Raw genomic sequence first — 6,914 nt, forward strand, 5'->3', positions numbered from 1 at the left:
CTGTTTATTTACTTCAGAATCCACATTTTAAAAGAGCGGCACACAAAAGGCTTGGAAATGCATCCAGAATGAGAAATTCCAGTCAACTGATTACTCAGCTGGCAAAATGGAAATTTCAAGTTGCATAGACAGCTAATTGTGGCCTGCCTCTGGAATGACAGGTCTATAATTTTTAGTTTTGTGTGCATTGAAAGCCAGTCACCTTGACATTCAGTGCTCCATTATCCACCGGCCACCAACCATATGATGATGTTCAAGGAGTGACGGGCACTTTCCATTATGGGTGATGAAACACACTGTGTTTTATTTGGATAAAGCTGTCGGTGGGGGGGGGGGGGGATCCAGGTGCCTTCCCCCAGGAGCAACAATGACGCTGAAACACCTTTACTCCTAGAGAATCAACTTCTTTGTTCTTGTGTAATAACAACCATCAGTTACTCTTGGTTTTCGTTGCCAAAATCCTTAAAGTGCCTTACTGTGTCACAGTCCTCGCCTTTTAAATATAAATTTTGCCTCTTAATGTCAAGCGCTCTCCCCATTAAATTACATTATGTTAGAAGAACTTGAAACCATTGCAAAGAAAGCATAACATGTCTGTTCTTTGCCTTTTCCCCCTCAAATCTATTTCTATTGTTCCGAGGCTTCATGGGTTGGGGAAATATTACTGAAGCAGGAGCCAGGTGATGAAATTGTAATCCAGGCTGTGAACTAAATTTTGGCTATTGATTTTGTGGAAATCTAGCACCCCTCCGTGCCTCAAATTAGTAATCTTCAACTTGTAATCTTTAAAACAGAAAGGCTACCAGATATTCTCTTCATTCCCCTTTCCCTGAAAGTCTCTGTTTCTATATTAATATTGTTCACCTAAGGGTGTTTAGGTGGCTCAGTCATTTAAGAGTCTGCCTTGGAGGGAGACCCAGGTGGGTGGCTCAGTGGGTTAAAGCCTCTGCCTTCGGCTCAGGTCATGATCCCAGGGTCCTGGGATCAATCCTGCATCGGGCTCTCTGTTCAGCAGAGAGCCTGCTTCCCCTTCTCTCTCTGTCTGCCTCTCTGCCTACTTGTGATCTCTGTCTGTCAAATAAATAAATAAATAAATAAATAAAAGAGTCTACCTTGGACTCAGGTCATGATACCTTCAGCTCAGGTTATGATCCCAGACTCCTGGGATTGAGTCTGTATCCCGCTCCCTATTCAGCAAGGAGTCCCTTTTCTGCCCCTCCCCTGGACGGTGACCTCTCTCTTTCCCTCTGTCAAATAAGTAAATAAAATCTTAAAAAATAATAATATTGTTTACCTTTAATTAAAAAAAAAAAAGAGCTAGTTATTTTACCAGGAAAATGAGTTTACTTGGGAGAAGAAGAGGAATTACAATTTGGACAAGCAAATTATGGTTATTAACTTGCAGGTCTAGAGAACAAAGGAGATCGGCTTGCTTTCATAGGGAAAGACAGAAGCTGGGAGGGGCTGTTTCACTGAGTTCTCATTGGCAGGGCTGTTGCTGGGCCAGGAGAAATTCTTCCTTGATCCTGCTGTTAGTAAACTAAGCTTCTTGCTGTTGAAGAGTGCATGGTATGCTAATTATTGTGAGTGGTAATGTGTGAGAGCTCCTCCTTCAGGTCTTCCCAGCTCCATTTTAGATGAGATTTCCTCTATTTTCAGTGTTAGGTCTTGATCATAACATTTTCCTGGCTGCAAAAAGCACCGAACTTCATTTGTCAAATCTAGCAGTGAGGGCAAGTAATAATAGCAACGAACTGTGACTTAAACAGGAAAGACAATGATCTTACCAAACAGGAAGTTTGGAGGCATATTGTTAAAGGTTCTGCTCAGCAGCTCAACAGTGTCATCAAGAGCCCAGGCTCTTCCCCCTTCATAGGTGGGGATTTCATCCTTTGATATCATCCACTGGTAATAAAATGGCTGTAGCAGCTCTAGGCATCAAAGCCTCAACAAAGGTGAACCTGGAGGACATTATGCTAAGTAAAAAAGCCAGGCAAAGAAAGGAAAAAACTGTATTGATCCCTTGTATGTGGAATCTAAAAAAATCATACTCAAAAAATCATAAAGTAGGATGGTGTCTGCCCATGGCTGTTGCGTGGGTAAAATAGATATTGGTCAAAGAGTACAAATTTTCCATTATAGGATGATTAAGTTCTGGTGATTATAGTTATAATACTGTATTGTACACTTGTAAGTTGTTAAGAGAGTTCTCAGCATAGACACACATACACACACATAAAATAACTATGTCAGAGGATGGGTGTATTGATTGATTTGATCATGGTAATCATTTCACTATATATAAATAAAATCATCACATTGGACACTTTCCAAAAAACCACACTTTACACCTAAGTATATGCAATTTTTATTTGTCAGTCATACTTCACTAGAGCTGGAAATATATATGCATATTTTTAAAAAGATTTTACTTATTTATTTGACAGAGAGAAAGAGATCACAAGTAGGCAGAGAGGAAGGCAGAGGGAGAGGGGGAAGCAGGCTCCCTGCTGAGCAGAAAGCCCAATATCAGACTCGATTCCAGGACCCTGAGATCATAACCTGAGCCAAAAGCAGAAGCTTAACCCTCTGAGCCACACAGGTACCCTGGAAAAATATTTTTTTCCTGGAAAAATATATTTTTAAAAAATTTACTGGTGTGCCTGGGTGGCTCAGTGGGTTAAGCCTCTGCCTTCAGCTCAGTTCATAATCTCAGGGTCTCATGCTTCCTCCTCTCTTTCTCTCTGCCTGCCTCTCTGCCTACTTGTGATTTCTCTCTGTCAAAAAAATAAATAAAATCTTTAAAAAAAATTTACTAAAACAATACGGCTACAAAAAATAAAGTCTCTCCCCAAAATTCCTAGCAAGGAAGGAAAAGACTGAAAAAAAGGGGTTATCTAATTATTGGGAAGTAAAAACTTATCCAGAGACCTTGCAGTGAGCTGAATAATACCCACCACACCCATGTCTTGGTCCCCAGAACTTGTGAATATTATATGACAAAGGATCTTGCAAATATGATTAAGTATCTTGAGATAAGAGATTATTCTAGATGACCTGAGTGGGCCCAAAATGTAATCACCAGTGTCCCTATGTGACAGAGGCAGAGGGAGAGTTGACACAGAAGAGAAGTAAGTGGTACCATGACTGGTGGGAGCTTGAAGTGATGTGAGGAAGGAGTCATAAGGCAAGAATGCAGGTGGCCATCAGAAGCTAGAAAAGGCAAAGTAACCAATTTTCTCCTGGAGTCATTAGGGGGAAGAGACTTGCTAATACCTACCCATTTGCCCAGTTTAACTTAATTCCAGATTTTGGAGCTCCAGAACTTTACAAGAATAGAGTTGTGCATTAAAACACTAAGTTGGTAGCACTTTATTACAGTGGCGATAGGAAACTAATACAAGCACTTAGTGTACATTCCTTTACATCTGATTGTAAAGGATACAGGCCATCAGTAAGCCACTCATCAACACAAGTGAGGCTGGAATCATAGGTAGCTGGCAAACAGAAAGAAAACAAACACAATTGTATTAGACCTACGTTGATTCATCTGGAGCTGTATATACTGCTGAACACAAACAAACCGGAGCCTTTCCGTGTATAAGAAGGGGGGCGGATAGAAAATTAGGAGAGCCCGCCATATCAAAGTTCAAGGAAATTTAGTAACCTTGAGATTATTGTGATATCCATCATAATATTTATTAAGCGCCTAATCACTCAGCCTAAATCTTCAGCAACTTGCAAAGTTCTCCTTGGTCTGACCCTTGCCGGCCAATCTCCCATCAGTCTCTAAGGATCCAGTCTTACCGGTTTTGCAGATTTGTCACAAATTAGGCTTTCTGCCTCAAAGTCACCCTGCCATTCAGTTTGCTTTCCATGAAAACCCCCCATCTCCCCTCCCACACTCTTGGCTTAGCTAAATTCCACTGACTTCAACTGTCAGCTCAAACAGCAATTCCTCAACAATATTCCCCCCAGCACTGCAGACTGAGTTAGCAATCCTTATTACATGCTAACTTGGCATCTTTTATGTAATACAATCAGACTGAAAACTACCTGTTTGATATTGTGTCCTCTACCAGGCTGGGATACCCCCTGATTCTAACAATAGGAGACCATCCTTGGGAAGGGTCTAGACCAGGAAATAAGGTCAGTCCTGTAGGGTCACAGGGAAGCAAAGCATAAAGAAGGCCACATAACCCTTTCTTATCTGTCTTACTGCTCTGATGTGAATGTTTGTGTCTCTTCACGCCCAATATTCATGAGTTGATATCCTAATGTCCAACGTCATGGTATAAGGAGGTGGGTCCTTAAGGAAGTTCTTAGGTCATGAGAGTGAAGCCCTTGTGGATAAGATCAGCATCTTTGTAAAGGAGGCCCCCAAAAGTTTACTAGGTCCCTGAAAAATAACAACAAATACATACATTGTTCTCAGCCCCTGGTTCCTGGCACAGAGTTCCTAAAACTTTTATAAATTCCTGAGTGACAAGAGCCCTAGAAGCATCTTTCATTCTAATATTTGACATTTGACCTGGTTCCTGACACAGAACTTTTAAAGGCCTTGGAATCTCCTGGGTGATGGGACTGTCTTTTTTCTAATGAGGCAACTCATGGTAGGCTCCTGGATATCTTCAGGATGGGTGCTGGTCATCAGAAAGACCAAGCCATGATTAGAAGCTTGGAACCCTTCCACACCCTACTTTTCTGGAAGGGGAGAGGAGCCGGAAATTGATATAATGATTCATCATACCTGTGTGATGAAATCTTTGTAAAAATCTCAAAAGTACAGGTTTCAGAGAGTCTTCGGGTTAGCCAACACATCCATGTACCGAGAAGGTAGCACACCCCAACTTTATGGGGACAAAAGTTCCTGCACTTGGGACACTTCCAGACCTCACCCTATCTAACTCTTCTTCTGGCTGTTATTCCATATCCCATATTGTATAATAAACTGGTAAACATAAGTAAGTGTTTCCCTGCATTCTGTTTCTATTCTAGGAAATGATTCAATTACTTCATGGGAACCTTTGATTTATAGACCAGTCTAGGCAGAAGTTGTAGGTGACCTGGGAACCTCCTACTTGAGATTGGTATCTGAAGTAGGGGACAATCTCTTAGGATTCACCTCTCACCTGTAGAGTCTATACTAACTCCAATTAGAGTCAGAAAAAAGAATTGAAGCTGGTGTCACAGAGAATTGCTTGCAGTAGGGAAAAAATCCATACACCTGGTATCTTGTCAGAAGGGTTGTGAATGCTGTAGTAGTGTGTGAGTAAAGGAGAAACACAGAAGTGAGTTAACAGCCTTCCACCATGTGAGGATCCATAGAGAGTACCCATTATGGACTTTCACCAGAAGGAAACCAACCTGTGCTTCGATCTTGAACTTCTCCACCCCCAGAACTGTGCGAGAAATAAATTTCTGTTGTCTGAGATACTCAATCTGTGGCATTTTGTTATAACAGCCTGGACAGATTAAGATACTCACCCTGGGAGCACTATTTCCATTATGTATCAGACTTTCTAAATTTGGTTTGTACTGCTTTCTTTGACATCTTTTTATCATAGTCCCCACCAGTATTTCAATATATTTCCCTGAAATTGTTGCCAAAGAAGCACTTTCAGAGAATGTGCTAAGAGGTGAAATGTTGAAAACTGCCACCTCTACCCAAGTAGTCAAAGCTCCACCTGCCTTTTTGACCACTTCACATACAGAGCTAGGTGCAAGGTATTCTTGGGAGAAACTATATTTTTTAAGTAAGAGCACCAAGCTAATTCCTGGAGTCAGACAAGTAATCAAGATGGACCTTTGAGGGCACCTGGGTGGCTCAGTGGGTTAAGCCTCTGCCTTCAGCTCAGGTCATGGTCTCAGGGTCCTGGGATCAAGCCCCACATCGGGCTCTCTGCTTAGCAGGGAGCCTGCTTCCCCTTCTCTCTCTGCCTGCTGCTCTGCCTACTTGTGATCTCTCTCTGTGTGTCAAATAAATAAATAAAATCTTTTTTTAAAAAATGGACCTTTGACAAGGTGGACAAACCTATCAAATTGCACAGAATTATGCTTCTTAAAATGTGGTTCACTAACCATCTGCATCAGGATCACTCACTTACAGGGCTTGTTTAAGAGGAATATTTTGGGACCCCACCCTAGACTTATCAGATCAGATTTTCGTTGGGGGTTGTATTCTTGATAATTTTAGACTAAGAAAAGTTCAAGAACCATTGCCATAAACTGAAAGCAAAAAAGAAGTAATTCTAGGTGTGCCTGGGTGGCTCGGTGGGTTAAAGCCTCTGCCTTCGGCTCAGGTCATGATCCCAGGGTCCTGGGATTGAGCCCCGCATCGGGCTCTCTGCTCATCAGGGAGCCTGCTTCCTCCTCTCTCTCTGCCTGCCTTTCTGCCTACTTGTGATCTCTGTCTGTCAAGTAAATAAATAAAATCTTAAAAAAAAAAAAAAAGTAATTCTATTTTTTTCTATCCCAGAAAGTTTTACTCTCAATGGCTTGTTTCTAATCATTCCAAAGCTTCACGCAGACACTCACCCTTTCTTCCATGTATATTTAGTACAATGCTTTACACACACCTTACTCAATTAGGCATTGCATCAGCAGAACAATTTCAGGATCCTCCTCTATTCCTTCATGCAAGTATAGAACTAACACACCGTTTCCACCACAGAAGAGCTCACATTTGGGGAATTGTGTTTCATCTGATTTCTTAAAATTAATGAACAGGTCCTATCAGTTTTAATGGCGTTATCTCAGGCCTACATTTTGGTGTAAATTATTTATTCTACTAATTTAATGGCAAACAGTCACTAAGGCGAGCTTAAGGCAATAATTTCACACATATATTGGTTATAGGTTAATTATTTAGGTGCCACAACCAGCTTTGCAATAATGAACTCTCCTGGGCAGAC

The sequence above is a fragment of the Mustela putorius genome, unplaced genomic scaffold (assembly GCF_011764305.1).
Source record: "Mustela putorius furo isolate JIRA1106 unplaced genomic scaffold, ASM1176430v1.1 tig00003859_pilon_pilon_pilon, whole genome shotgun sequence".
NCBI classification, from domain to species: Eukaryota; Metazoa; Chordata; class Mammalia; order Carnivora; family Mustelidae; genus Mustela; species Mustela putorius.